The sequence below is a fragment of the Manis pentadactyla genome, chromosome 2, assembly GCF_030020395.1.
Source record: "Manis pentadactyla isolate mManPen7 chromosome 2, mManPen7.hap1, whole genome shotgun sequence".
Lineage (NCBI taxonomy): Eukaryota > Metazoa > Chordata > Mammalia > Pholidota > Manidae > Manis > Manis pentadactyla.
The window spans coordinates 51,634,041-51,649,731 of NC_080020.1; the positions used below are offsets into that span (position 1 = coordinate 51,634,041).

The window sequence follows — 15,691 nt, forward strand, 5'->3', positions numbered from 1 at the left end:
ACTCCAGGTAAGCGAAGTTCACTTTTGCCAGTGCAGTTTCGGAAGACGTGGAAGTCAGAAGTCAATGGGCAAAGAATAAATGGGAGGTTAGGAAGTGGGACAGCCAGTTCAATCTCCTCTAACAAAAAGCTTGACTGATAAAGGAAAGAATTAGGAGCAGCTAATGGGAAATAAGACTATTTGAAGTGAGACACCAGTTTATGCATGTACAAGGTGGTTGAGCTGGGCAGGCCTTTTCAGCTCCAACACTGATTCTCTTTCACTCACTAGCCAAAGGCCAGCTCCTCTTCCCTGATGAAATGATCACAAGTCACCTACCTCATCAGTGTTGGGTGACTGCACATCACTCTCACGGAGCACCGCTAAGGAAGGGGTAGCAAATAAAAAGGAGTTTGGCTGTTATGTGGGAGAGGACGTGCTGTCCTTTCCTGTGTGCTTAGTAGACTTATTCCTTTGTTTGATTTTTGTCTTTTTTAGTTTAGAGAGTTCCCTCACAAAAAATTATTACCAAAAAATGTTAAAAAATGAAATCATCTGAATTCAATTCTCTTTTAATTAAAACATTTTTATTATCATATATTTTTAACTATAAAAATGGCATCTTTCCACAGGTAGCCTTTGTAGACACTGAAAACGAAATGTCTCACAACTTGCTCTGAATGGAGCAGTAGACTCTTCAGAGAGAAAGATTTACTTAGTAGGAGGAAAGTTAAGCCCATGACCGTTTCACATTCTTACTTGCAAATTCAAAACTCTCTTCTTTGATGATTTCTAGTCACGATCACACTGCCTCGATATCAGGCCTGGCAACAGTGGACTAAGCAAGTTGAAAAAATATGTTTAAATTATTATAACACAGCTGATAATCTGCTATAAGACATCCATTCCTTGGGGCTTAGTATTGCCCTGTCTCAAAATGTCAGACCAACGTTACACAAAGTGTGAGCTGTAGAGCAAGTAGAGGTAACACTAATAATGTGTTAGAAATGCTCATTTCCTACCTCACTCTAGATCTACTGAATCAGAATTGCTGGGGAGTAGAGCCCAGGAATCTATCCTGTGGAGTCTGATTGACAGAAAGCACCAAAGGAGGTGGACGTGAGAAGAGTGGGGTGGAGATACTTATTTCTCCCCAGTGCCCTTCTTGCAAGGCACCAAGGGCTGACACTTCCTTTGTGACCGTCACAGCTTTCAGCTGGCCCCCTCCACCCAGCTCTCCCTGACTCAGTTCCACCCCTCTCAGCCCTTCTTGTGCAGTGGTGGTAATGCCTCCCCACCACTGCTGTTAATAGCGCCAGGAAATTGCATTAACCCTTGTCCTTTCCCTGTGATTGAGCTCCACTCAACTGATAAATTGGTAAACAGTCACTTTCTGATACTGTCTTTAAATCCCCTTACTTAAGTATGGCATCCATTTCCTTTTAGGACTATAAAAACCCATGTATTCTCACTACCTAACATAATGGTTAATAAATATTTACAGAAGGAATAAATGAAGAAAAAAATATATTTGGAAAGCAGTAACCCTCCTCATGGGTATCAGTCAGTAGTAGTTAGAGACGTTTAAGCATTTTGAAATACCATCCAATAGGCTATTTGAAAATAGGATATGGATTTTGACAGGCATGAAGTCCAGAGCACTGGCTTTGAGAAGTACCGGCCCAAACAACTCTAGTGCATTAGGTGGGAGATGACTGATCCCAAGATCCATCAAAATTAACTGACCTCATCTTTTTTAGTTTCAGTAGTAAAATAGGCGAACACCATTACACTGGAGGTCAAGACATGGTAGACAGTTCAAAACAATGAAGAAACCTTCAGGAATTAGCAAGAATGTTTGATGGAAAAGAGGACCTTACACCTATAAATTAAATCCTGGTTCTTATAGGTGGCAAAGCATATTCAACTGGCTAGTGCTTGAGATGGTGACAATATTAAAAGGACCAAGTTCTAGTGCTTGGAATAGTGCCATGACTGTATTATTGCTTAGCAGACATTTTAAAGAATGACTATTTCCTTTCATCACAGAAGAGATCTACAAATATCAATGTCACATATCTTAACAGAATCTGCTCATTACTCTTACGAAAGGATCTGTGATGTACTCTGTAGCCTCTGCTAGCATTGGAAACCACAGTGACTATGAATCAAAAGGACTTGGAAGAGTTGGCAATTTGGAACCTGGTACACAACCCCACCCCACACTCCATCATCTTATTTTATTTCCCCCTGCTCAAGCTTCCAGGGCCATCTGTAAGCACTTACCACTGTGTCAAAACGCACAAAGAGATGGACAATGCACACTGTTTGTTTGGAGAAATGGTACCTGGCTGTATGTCCTATATATTTTGAAAATTATTTTCTACGAGTAACTGAATTAACCAATCAACTTCTCAAAACTGGCAATCCTGTGAATTTGTTTTTCAAAAGTTTCCATCTGTAGCATAACATTGTATATTCAGGTCTGTTCTTTTCATTACTTCTTTCTCCCAAAGTTCCCTCAACACATCTCCAGTCAACTCTTCAGATTTCTATTCTGGCTCACCACATGTCAAATCTTGCTAAGCAAATGGAAAAACAACACTCAGCATATCTCTTCCTGTCAACGGCAACATCTGTGTTTGAGTCATTGAAGACTAGAAACTGCATTTCATCTCCCTATTTACTTTCCTATCAAACTCTGCAAGGAATGTATATAAGAACTTCCCTTTGCTATTATGGATTGAGGTATGCAACGGCTCAGAATCAGTGTTCTTATGTTTAATATCTTGTGCCTTGATTACTAATTAAAGTAGCTAATTTCCAACGAATTCTTCAATCACATGATATAGGTCTTGCCTGAGAGAATGCAAACTTAGCTACTGGGCCAGACACAGTATTCCTTCTATTGAAGATGGGGAAATCATAATCACCAGCATGAAATGTCATCTGGTTAACTCATTTTAACCCCAGAATAGTAGTTTCTGTATCTAAGTTTTTGTCCTTTAGTCTTTGCAAGGATTATTTCTACTTGAGGACACTGAATGCCAGTAGATCTTAAATTTTCAAAGCAGAAGACACTTACTGAAGCCAAAATATTCATTCACTGTGTCCAAGAACTGACACCTAATCCAGGAAGAAATGAAAATGTTTGGGTAGCTAATAATTTGTAATATTTTAAAAACTTATCTGAATAAATTGTGAATGAGGGCATCATTCACCTAATCATTCACTCTATCCATCTAAAAAGTTTGGTAGAACAGTTGCTTTATATATGTTTGAAAGTAATCCAGTGGGTTTAAAAAATTCAGTAAGGATGAAATATTGGCAATAGTTAATTGTGATGTTCATCTCCTCCTACCCACATACACCAAGTGACGGTTATGTCAGTTTATCAATCTCACATCATGTGTCTCCTGGTGGAAATTCCACGGTCACTGCAAACTCAGCAAGTCAAAAACCGATCCGATCACTCTTCGCCTTGTATTACTCTCCTTCTCCTGACTTTATCTCAGTGAATGGTATCTTAATTACCCAGATGTCCAGAGCAAACCTCTAGGTGACATTCCTATCTACAACCAATCACCAAGTCTGCCTTGTTCTATTTATATGAGGTATCTCAAATCCTTCCCTTTTTATTCTTAACTGTCAATATCTTTCTTAACTGTCAATTTTTTCCTCAAAATTTCTTTCCTGAATGAGTGAAATTCCCTTCTAATTAGTCTCTCTGACTTGAGACTATTTGCCTTTCAATTAGTTCTCCATAGATAAGTCAAACTGGTTTTCTGAAAATGCAAATATGGTCTTTGGCTTAAGTATCTTTCAGTAGCTCCTCAGACCTTCAAATTTTTTTTTTAAATCCAGACTTCTTATTATGTCACACAAACTGCTTCATAATCTGGCCCCAGCCTATACCATCAGCCTATTTCTTGCTACTGATCATCTTTCACTTATTCTCAAACTGTAACAAAACACTTGTAGCTTTTCAGAAGAAGGCCTGGTCTCTCTAGCCTTCACACACTGGCTTGGATCTCAAGTGGGATGTGTGTGTCCCCCAAAACACAGCTGGCAATGTCTGCAGACATTTTTAATGGTCTGGACAAAGACGGGTGCTACCAAAATAGACAGGACAGTCTCTCACAACAAACAATTATCCAGCCCAAAATGTCAATAATTCCAAGGGTTGAGAACCCTCACCCTGGTCCCTCTTCTCTTGTGTGGCAGAGACTAAATTTGAATCTATCTGGATATGGGTATTATTGAATTATTGTTAATGTTTAAGTGTGATCATGGTGTTATGATTGTAGTTTTTCATGTAATTATTCATGATCTCCATTCTTCATCTTTGTTTAATGATCATACTTCCCAAATATTAGCTGGGCACACAGTCACTTAGCTGGACTATATACCCCAGCTTCCACTGCAGCCAAAGGTAGGCATTTGTGCAGTAAAAGATAGCATAGCAGGCCTGAGACTGCTGTCCTCAGAAAGGCCTGCCTGCAGTGCTGGCCCTTGGTTGACATCTGGGAACTTGGATCTCAGGAGGGTTCCCACAGTCTCTGATAAGAATGGATCATGCCCAAATTGTGTAAAAATACATACTTTATGCTGAACACTTGTTTTACCTGTAATAAACCTTGGTCATGAACAAGACTGCCTGTTGGGCCCTGTGACTACTTCTAGTGAGAAGTCTGGGGACTCCTGACAAAACCTGTAAGTAAGTTCTGGCCAGTGAGAAATGAACAGAAGTCAACCTCTGGGTCACTTCTTTTAAACAAATGGTTTGGTTCTTCCTGTTCTCCCCTCCTCCTCCAGCTCGGATGGTGGTGCCCACCAACCATCTTCAGTCAGGCGGGGGAAGGCCATACCCTACAGCAGAAGCCGAGGAACCTTTTCTGTAAAGAAACCATACGATCTCTGTTAACAACTCATCTCTGCCACTCTAACACTAGAGCAGCCATAGGCATTACAGAAATGAATGCAGCTGTGTGCTGATAACGCTTTATTCACAAAAACAAAAGGTGGGTCAGATTTTGCCTGTGGGTCATACTTGCTAGTGCCTGCACTGGAGCACAAAGGTAGAAGACCATGTCTTTTTTTGGGGCAAAAGTCAGGTGGGCTTCCTATTGTTTATAAAAGATTTGGTTTCCTAAGTATGGTGCTCCTCTCTTGTAAAGTAACCCTGTGCGGGGGCAGGTGTCCCCCAGCCCCTCTCAGCGTGCCCGGCGAGGTATGGGGCTCGGGTAATCAGAGCAAATGCCGAGACTCTAGCTGCTACTATTGCCGTGAGTAATACAGTCTTTGGTCTGTGGGCCAGGAGCCTTGTATCTGCTTCCACCCATGAAACTATGCATGTTAAATTGATATCTTACACGTAGAACAGAATCTCGGGCTTTTCATCATCCTTCACATAGGACCCTGGAACCCTGGGTGATCTAATGGGGTACAGCTACTTGCAACGCTGTACTGCCTTCCTATGCTGGGGTTTTCACATCAAAAAAATAAATTTGTAAATTGCTTGAGGCACTGGAGAGCAGTTTAGCCCTATACCTTAATACCCCTCAACTAATTCCAAATCATCCTTCACTTCCCAAGTTAGGAGTCATTCCTACCAAGTAGGAAATCTCTTAGGGTGTGATGTGGCCACCCACACACACCATCCATACAAATTCCAGGACAGCCCCTGCCTTGGGTTTCCATTTCACCACGTGCATCTCTATGAAAACATGCACTTCTCTGAGTTGCTGTTTGTCCCCTCCATTAATCTGTAAGCACTTGAGAGCAAGGATCATTCATCCCCTTATCTTTAATACTGACCACAGTGCCTACAACTAGTAGGACTCAAAACAAATGTGTTGATGTGGTTAATCACTTTGCTTATACTCATTTCATGGTGCCCTTGGCAGTCATGAATGACGGCAGTCTTACGTATCCAGTCAGAACTCTAACCTGGAACATTCTCCCAAAGCCTCCCAATCTCTAAGCCATATCTCAGTGGGAGATTCATTTTAGGAATACATGTCTCACATTAAGAATGTATTTGTTCTAGACCTTATATAACATTTAATGCACTAGAAAAGGCTATACACTGAGAGGATGTTTAAATCTGCCATCCACAGTTCAAGCCTTCATGACACACTGCCTTGTATTATTAAATATTCCTTTATAAGAATTATTTTTATCATTTCCCCTTGGTGATAAGCTTCTTGAGGTTAGAAGCCTTCACTGAAGCAGTTAGTGTAGCACAGCTGTGTGGGAGTTGCTCAATAAATTGTTGATTGTAAAAGTAAAGAAAAACAAAAACAATGAACACCATGACACAATAGACACGAATAGTGTAAAAACCAACCATTTGTGTGGTAGCCAAGGCCCCCCCTCTGGGGAATTTCAGTCCTCCTCCTCAAGAAGGTCCCAGGATGCCAGGCCTGGAGAGCCCCAGGACAGGAATTCTCTGGCTTGTTCCTTCATTGTGTTCTGAAGTCCAGTATAAAGTCATATTCAAAGGCCCCAAATTCACTGTCCAGAAAGAAAATCCCAATTTGTACTCTTTGACAGGTCACCTTAGAGGGCAGGCCCGACAGATGTCTTCGGTGACCCAAGCTGGGGTAGGATATTTCCCGGGAGTTCCTGGGTCCCAGCATAATGCCACGCAGGGTGAGTCACGTGGGACCTGAGAAAAACAGATGCTTGGGAAAGAAAGGGAGATACTGAAATACTGTACGGTCTAGACTGAATGCTTCAGCGGCCTCAAGATAAACAAAGTAGGCCAAGGGTGAAATGTGTGAGCTCAGTCAGCTTTACCCACGAGAATTCCAGCTCCTATCTTCAGGAAACAGCTAAGGCTCGCCTATGCGACCACAGCAAACTGTGGCATGAACTTGACTCACTTTCTTTCAGCTAGATCGGTGTACTTCATTTTATAGGACAGCACATTCCCATCGCAACAATTCCCCAGATTCTAGAGCCTGATCTTAGGATGTATGGAAAGGAACTCTCCACAGGTGTTTCCTTCCTGCAGAAGGTGGAAACTGAGGTGCCCCCCAATGCCGAGGAAGGACGCACTGGCATGCGTTCTGTTTGCTCTCCTTAGATATTACCTGGGGCAGAGCAGTGCTGATGATGCTCAGCATATTGGACAGGGACAGATTTGCAAAGGTTGAGGGAGGACTGGCAGGTTCCAGGAGAGGCATGGGCCTCATGCTCTACATGCTTATCCAGGTGGTATCAGTGAATGTTACCATTCACGCAGACATGAGAGGTTATGAGCACAAATCTCTCATGTGACGAACTAGCAAAACAGTGCTCCAAAACTGATGCTTGCAAAATTGTCTCTTAATACTCTTCCCTTCCCATCAGAGTATGAGGATCCACCAGGCTCTGGTTCTGTCACAACAAGAGTTCTGTCCGGCTGGCTCCCCAACCTGCGCAGAAGACACTGCCGGAGAGAGCCCTGTCTCTGCATCCCCAGGGGGAGTGCCTGAGTTGGCCTGTCTTCTAATCATCCTGCTTCTGACCCTCACTTTGATCCTTTGGCTCATGTCCCGTGGAGCTCCTCCAGCCTGATGAAATTTTTGATTTATTATTCTTGTGAGTTGACTTTACTGGCCTTTTAATTATCTGCCTTCCTCCTGATAGGCCTATGCAAGCCCCTGTGGGCACGCTCCCAGGACCCCCTCCCACACTTGCAGACTCCTCGCCAGGACAGCCCTGATCAGACATGCGCTAACTCCCCGGGCCCACCCTCAGCATGGCTTTGCCTGGGAAGCCTGCAGGAAGCAGCTTGGCAGAAGCGGATGTCTAATCAAGTTACGTTAGAGAGCCAGAGTCTTAATACTTAAAAGACCCCAATTCTCTGTCAGTAGTTAGATTATCGTGAAATTTGGCTACTGGAAAGTCAAATTGATGAGGAAACCACCAAACCGTTTGACGACCACAGGTGGCACGTTTCAAAAAAGGCACCTCCAACTGACCTCAATAGGGAAGTGAACTTTTAACTCCCTGAAGAATATCCAGGCTTGAGATTCCAGGCTTATAAATGGAATTCAAAATTAAGTTGTGATCTATTAACATGGTGGCAGCATACAGAAGTAATTTTAAAAATGAGGAAATCCAAGTCTTCTGAGGAAAACTGGGAGAAAGTATATCCACATGAGCATAATTTAAGTAAATGCTCTGAGCACTAATGCAATGCTTTTCAGATTGTCAGCTTTCCAGGCAGCCTTATTCAAACACCTGAGTCTGCATTCCCAAGGTAAATTCAGTTCTTCATATCTCTCAGCCCTAATATGGGAAGTTAAGGACTGTAAGTAGCAGTGAGGTTTTTCTTTTGTTTTGAGTTAATATTTATTGGTTGATTCTGCCCAGCATTGCCTCTATAATACCTCAGTCTGCTCAATGAAGAACAAAGAATGAAGCACCTTACAATTTCCTCCTCTGGATTTATGGTTCCATTGTGCCTTCTGTCCAGAAGTTTCCTCTCTCATCTGTTTTTCCAAATCCAGCCACGCTTTGAAGGACAGTTAAGTCCTGACTCTTCCTTGAAGCATCCATGACTGTACAAGCCAACCATGTTTTGTTTTATCTTTTGAACTCCTAAGGCTCACTGTCCTTCCCATTCTAGCATTACTTGATTATATGAACAAAATGCTGAGGCTCACAAAAATTTACCTGGGGATACAGATTAACACACACCTCATCTAGCATTGCTTTCTATCAAAACATAGTTCTTAGTAATTTGGATTTACTTTAATATCTTAGTTCTAGGATTAACGATGGCTTCCTTTTAAAATGGGTTGCAAACTGGAAGCTTGTGGATCATATTCAAGTGTCTTTTTTTGCCTTACACAGTGTTGGGTATGCTCCATATTTTTAAATTGGGAAATGTCATAAAAAATATACGTATTTCTAATGTTTCTTCAGCTGTTTGAAGATTTGGTAGTACTGGAACCTCCTCCTGGTCACCTGTAGAAGAAAACACCCACTTTAGATAAGGGTCAGCACTCCAGATTGCTCTGCTGTCAATCATGTTTCTACACCACTGACACGGAGTGTCCACTGCCTTCCTCCATGATCTTCCAGTCATCTCGAGTCATTCATTTGCCTCATCTGTCTTGTCCTGAAAGCATCTGGATTTGCAAGGTACCTCCTGACTAAATTGTTTTCAACTGTAGTTTAACTCCTTCTTGCTTTCTTCCAACAAATTTAGTAGCAATTTAAAATTTTCTCTTGTTTTCACTTTAGGTATCAGCATTCTTCTACTTATGTCACACTGGCTGCTGAGAATCTTCAGAACTTCCAACCAACTTAATTTCAAAAGCTCTTAGCCACATACAGTTAGTTGACTCTTAAACAACACAGGTTTCAACTGCACAGGTCCACTTATACATGGATTGTTTTCAATAAATATACTGGAAAAATTTTTAGGGATTTGCTAAAATTTGAAAAAAACATTTTCTTTTCCCTGGCCTACTTTACTGCAGTAATAAAGTATATGATACATGTAACATACAAAATGTGTGTTAATTGACTGTTTATATTATTGTCTAGTTAACAGTAGGTTAGTAATAGTTAAGTCTTTGGGGAGTCAAAAGTTATACATGAATTTTCTAATGTGCAGGTAACTGGAGTCCCTAACCCCCACATTGGTCAAAGGTCAACTGTATTTTCAAATAATCTGTCTTCTTAACCCTCTTAATTATTGAAACACTTCTAACTCATTATTCTCTCACTAACTTTTTGAAGAGAAGCTGACTTCTGATCGGTTTGTCTGCTCCATGCAGTTTAGTGTAAGACAGAGCAAGATGGTAGCATCAGCCCCAGCCAGGTCCCTAAGTTTTCAATAAAAGTGAGACGAGTCTTCCACAAGTTTGGGAGCCACACTGGCATTCCACATTATGCTAAGTCAGCTCTAGGAAGCAAGAATTGATCCCTACATGGACTACACAATTGTCATGATCTTCTCTTTGAATGAGACCCAAGGAACCAGCCTGGCACTCATGCAAGCTAAGCCTGGAGACAGACCGTGCAGCTCAGCTCCCCCTGATTGGGTCTGTAAATACGCAGTCAAATCTCGTGACACTATGAGCTAATGGAGTTCAGCTACTAGAAAGTCTTTGGAGGGCAATCAGGTGCTATTAAAAATATGCTAATAGTAGCTTGTGATCTAGCAGCAGGACCACAGGATTTGGGGTTGGCATGGCAACTGCCAGCAGATAGTTCACGCAGAACAGGAACAACGGAAAGAATTAGAATGAGCTGATTAAATGCAAGCGTTAATGAAAAATATGGAACACAATTGAGGATCAGAGAGAATGTTAGGAACCTCAGCGGGAAAAACAGAAACATGCACACAAAACCCAAAGCCTGGAAGGGAAATTAATGCTGCCCATTCTGCTCTGGCAGTAGAAGGAAAGCCAGCCATTGGGAAGAATTTAGTATTTAGTCTGATGATTTTATAGGGGGCCTATGATTCTGTTGAAATCTGTGTGTTTCATATGTGGATGACAGAAGTGTCATGTGTATGTGTCTCCCTGCCAAGGCTGAAAGAAGAGGTCTGACAGGGAACAGCTTTTAGCAATCTACTGTATCAAAGGCAGTACAGATGGCTGTTTTTGCTTTTAGCTAACTGAATGTCAAAGAAGAAAAGGCCTCCCTCACAAGTACATATTAAACATGTTAGAAAGAGGTTAAAACTGGGGCTTGAACCCAGGTGCATATCAATTTCTGGGCCAACCTAATGTATGTAGAAGTGCACGTATGAGTAAACACATGTGCACATGTATTCCTTCCTGTATTTTAGGTCTTTGTCCTAAAGACCTCTTTCCCTTCTTGGCCCGAAGTGTGAAGCTTCATTGCAAATCAGGCTCTGACACTGTGGTCTTGTGACCACAAAGAACATGATTCTTTCCTGCTTTTCCATTGCAGAGAGTAAATGCCACTGGAAATGATTTCTCAAGGCAGGGATGGACAAGAAAGCCTGCTAAGTTCACTGTCTCCATTAGTCTTGCTAGCTGATGTGGTTGAGTGGAATGACACAGAATAAAAGAATGTGGACCCAAGCTGTCTGAGACAGGTGTGGTGGCAACGACTCTAGGACAGCAGAGGTAATGGATCTGCACCCAGCATGAACTCTCATATGCTGAAGATGGAGATGAAACCAGTAGTGCAGAAACCAGACGTTCACATCTCTGGGAGCTGAGGAAAAGAGAAACAGAGAGGCAGATGGACCGTGAATTAAGTGAGCTTGGGAATGTATTTTTACTGGGAAACTTTCACTAGGAAAAATTGTGAAAGCTCAAAGAGCAACGTGTATAGGGAAGAAGACGGGCAGAGCGAGGGAGGAATTCAACCCCACAAGGATGCATGTTTTGATCCACACTGTCCTTAGCCTTGCCTGAAAGCCCTACTTTGGGAAAAAGTCTGTCCCTTGAAAAATACACTTTTTAAATGACTTAGGCATAACTTCCTTTTCTTAGTCACTTCCTTCCTTCTCTTTGATACAATAGTCCTTAAAGAAAAACCAGGGGAGAAAAGCTGGTGGAAATGCGTACAATTTGAAACAATTGCTATTGTCCTAGACACGTTCAGTCTAGCAGGGGCTGACAGGTGTTCTGCTGCTGAAGGAGGGACCTCAAAATGGCTTCAAATAAATAACATTGGGGAATCAAGGTTTTTGGGGACAGCCTGAAGTTTGGATTTGGGAATCCTCATTAAAGAAAAAAATGCAGAATTACAATACAAAATTGGTAGGACCTTTCTAGAATCTTGGAAAGGGCCTGGGCAAGTGAGGGTCCATTTTAGGTAAAACTGATTTATCTACCAAATGCTACTATGTCAACACCTGTGGGTTCAGGGGAGCATCTTTCCAATAAGAGGTCCTCAGGCAAGGAAAAATAGGGCCCATTTATTCTTTTTAATTTAAGCAGTTGTCCAGACATAGCCTGGGCTTAAAACACCCACACTGTTGTCTGCTCATTAGACTAAATTCTGCATCCTGTACTGCTAATAGCACTTCCTGAGGAAATGGGCTGAAATTCCAAGATAATATCACTAAGAAACCAAGTGACTTGAAGGAGCCAGGCATAGTTCCAGGGAGGCCTGAATGACTGTAGTATTTCACCTAAAATAACACACAGTCTTTGGCCTTGTAGCAGATCTAAGGGTGACTCATCTGGTGTAGAAATGGAAGAAACCAAAGGGTTCACCTGAATCCTTCTAGATGCCAAAGACAGGCAGCTCATGCTTGCAAGATAAGTACAAATTTAATCAGAGTTATTATAACAGTGTGAGGCTCCTAAAGAATATGATATGAGAAAAGAGGGTGCTAAGGTTATAAAAGAAGTCTTTTGTTTTGGAATCATAAGAACACCATGATTCAGTTCCATAGGAACTTAGGTAGGGCACTGCTCCTACTGTCATCATCAGGGGATGTCTTCCTGCTGGGGCCCCTCTGGGGCCCCTGATTATTCTTTTTTAAAAAAATTTTTCAATTTTGGTATCATTAATCTACAATTACAGGAAGAACATTATGTTTACTAGGTTTCCCCTTCACTGAGTCCCCCCCACATACCCCTTCACAGTCACTGTCCATCAGCGTAGTAAGATGCTGTAAAATCACTACTTGTCTTCTCTGTGTTGCGCAGCCCTCCCCGTGTCCCCCACGCACTATACATGCTAATCGTAATGCCCTCTTTCTTTTTCCCCGCCCTTATTCCTCCCTTCCTACCCATCATCTCCAGTCCCTTTCCCTTTGGTAACTGTTAGTCCATTCTTGGGTTCTGTGATTCTGCTGCTGTTTTGTTCCTTCAGTTTTCCTTTGTTCTTATACTCCACATATGAGTGAAATCATTTGGTACTTGTCCTTCTCCGCTTGGCTTATTTCACTGAGCATAATACCCTCTAGCTCCATCCATGTTGTTGCAAATTGTAGGATCTGTTTTTTTCTTATGGCTGCGTAATAGTCCATTGTGTATATGTACCACATCTTCTTTATCCATTCATCTACAGATGGACATTTAGGTTGCTTCCATATCTTGGCTATTGTAAACAGTGCAGCGATAAAAATAGGGGTGCATCTGTCTTTTTCAAACTGGAGTGCTGCATTCTTAGGGTAAATTCCTAGAAGTGGAATTCCTGGGTCAAATGGTATTTCTATTTTGAGCATTCTGAGAAACCTCCATACTGCTTTCCACAATGGTTGAACTAATTTACATTCCCACCAGCAGTGTAGGAGGGTTCCCCTTTCTCCACAACCTTGCAAACATTTGTTGTTGTTTGTCTTTTTGATGATGGCGATCCTTACTGGTGTGAGGTGATATCTCATTGTGGTTTTAATTTGGATTTCTCTGATGATTAGCGATGTGGAGCATCTTTTCATGTGCCCGTTGGCCATCTGGATTTCTTCTTTAGAGAACTGTCTATTCAGCTCCTCTGCCCATTTTTTAATTGGATTATTTGCTTTTTGTTTGTTGAGGTGCGTGAGCTCTTTATATATTTTGGATGTCAGCCCTTTATCGGATCTGTCATTTATGAATATGTTCTCCCATACTGTAGGATACCTTTTTTATTCTATTGATGGTGTTCTTTGCTGTACAGAAGCTTTTTAACTTGATATAGTCCCACTTGTTCATTTTTGCCTTTGTTTCCCTTGCCTGGGGAGATATGTTCATGAAGAAGTCACTCATGTTTATGTACATGAGATTTTTGCCTATGTTTTTTCTAAGAGTTTTTTGGTTTCATGACTTACATTCAGGTCTTTGATCCATTTGGAGTTTACTTTTGTGTATGGGGTTAGACAGTGATCCAGTTTCATTCTCTTACATGTAGCTGGCCAGTTTTGCCAGCACCATCTACTGAAGAGACTATCATTTCCCCATTGTATGTCCATGGCTCCTTTATCAAATATTAATTGGCCATATATGTTTGGGTTAATGTCTGGAGTCTCTATTCTGTTCCACTGGTCTGTGGCTCTGTTCTTGTGCCAGTACCAAACTGTCTTGATTACTGTGGCTTTGTAGTAGAGCTTGAAGTTTGGGAGCGAGATTCTCCTCCCCCCCCCCACTTTATTCTTCCTTCTCAGGATTGCATTGGCTATTCAGGGTCTTTGATGGTTCCATATGCATTTTTGAACTATTTGTTCCAGTTCATTGAAGAATGCTGTTGGTAATTTGATAGGGATTGCATCGAATCTGTATATTGCTTTGGGCAGGAGGCCATTTTGACGATATTAATTCTTCCTAGCCAGGAGCATGGGATGAGTTTCCATTTGTTAGTGTCCTCTTTAATTTCTCTTAAGAGTGTCTTATAGTTTTCAGGGTATAGGTCTTTCACTTCCTTGGTTAGGTTTATTCCTAGATATTTTATTCTTTTTGATGCTGTTGTGAATGGAATTGTTTTCCTCATTTCTCTTTCTATTAGTTCATTGTTAGTGTATAGGAAAGCTACAGATTTCTGTGTGTTAATTTTGTATCCTGCAACTTTGCTGAATTCCGATATTAGTTCTAGTAGTTCTGCAGTGGAGTCTTTAGGGTTTTTTATGTACAATATCATGTCATCTGAAAATAGCGACAGTTTGACTTCTTCTTTACCAATCTGGATTCCTTCTATTTCTTTGTTTTGTCTGATTGCCATGGCTAGGACCTCCAGTACCATGTTGAATAACAGTGGGGAGAATGGGCATCCCTGTCTTGTTCCCAATCTCAGAGGAAAAGCTTTCAGCCTCTCGCTGTTCAGTATGATGTTGGCTGTGGGTTTATCATATATGGCCTTTATTATGTTGAGGTACTTGCCCTGTATGCCCATTTTGTTGAGAGTTTTTATCATGAATGGATGTTGAACTTTGTCGAATGCTTTTTCAGCATCTATGGAGATGATCATGTGGTTTTTGTCTTTCTTTTTGTTGATGTGGTGGATGATGTTGATGGATTTTCAGATGTTGTACCATCCTTGCATCCCTGGGATGAATCCCACTTGGTCATGGTGTATGATCCTCTTGATGTATTTTTGAATTCGGTTTGCTAATATTTTGTTGAGTATTTTTGCATCTACATTCATCAGGGATATCGGTCTGTACTTTTCTTTTTTGGTGGGGTCTTTGCCTGGTTTTGGTATTAGGGTGATGTTGGCTTCATAGAATGAGTTTTGGAGTATTCCCTCCTCTTCTATTTTTTGGAAAACTTTAAGGAGAATGGCTGTTATGTCTCCTCTGTATGTTTGATAAAATTCTGAGGTAAATCCATCTGGCCTGGGGGTTTTGTTCTTGGGTAGTTTTTTGATTACCGCTTCAATTTTATTGCTGGTAATTGGTCTGTTTAGATTTTCTGTTTCTTTCTGGGTTAGTCTTGGAAGGTTGTATTTTTCTAAGAAGTTGTCCATTTCTCCTAGGTTTTCCAGCTTGTTAGCATATAGGTTTTCATAGTATTCTCTAATAATTCTTTGTATTTCTGTGGGGTCCGTCATGATTTTTCCTTTCTCTTTTCTAATTCTGTTGATGTGTGTTGTCTCTCGTTTTCTCTTAATAAGTCTGGCTAGAGGCTTATCTATTTTGTTTATTTTCTCAAAGAACCAGCTCTTGGTTTCATTGATTTTTGCTATTGTTTTATTCTTCTCAATTCTATTTATTTCTTCTCTGATCTTTATTATGTCCCTCCTTCTGCTGACCTTAGGCCTCATTTGTTCTTCTTTTTCCAATTTCAATAATTGTGACATTAGACCA

General features: G+C 41.2%; 1 long non-coding RNA gene across 2 annotated transcripts in view; it reads right to left on the bottom strand.

The window, feature by feature from the left end:
* Positions 1-230: 230 nt before the first annotated feature.
* Positions 231-15,691, bottom strand: part of LOC118913115 (uncharacterized) — a 46,895-nt gene continuing 31,434 nt past the window's right edge. Inside the window, exons 4-5 of one of the 2 annotated variants that reach the window (XR_008993959.1) lie at positions 4,814-4,874; positions 231-362 (exon numbers count right to left, since the gene is read on the bottom strand). This is a non-coding gene — a long non-coding RNA (uncharacterized LOC118913115). Of the gene's footprint in view, positions 363-4,676; positions 4,875-15,691 lie in introns of those variants that run through there. The other variant, XR_008993958.1, reaches the window with a different exon arrangement.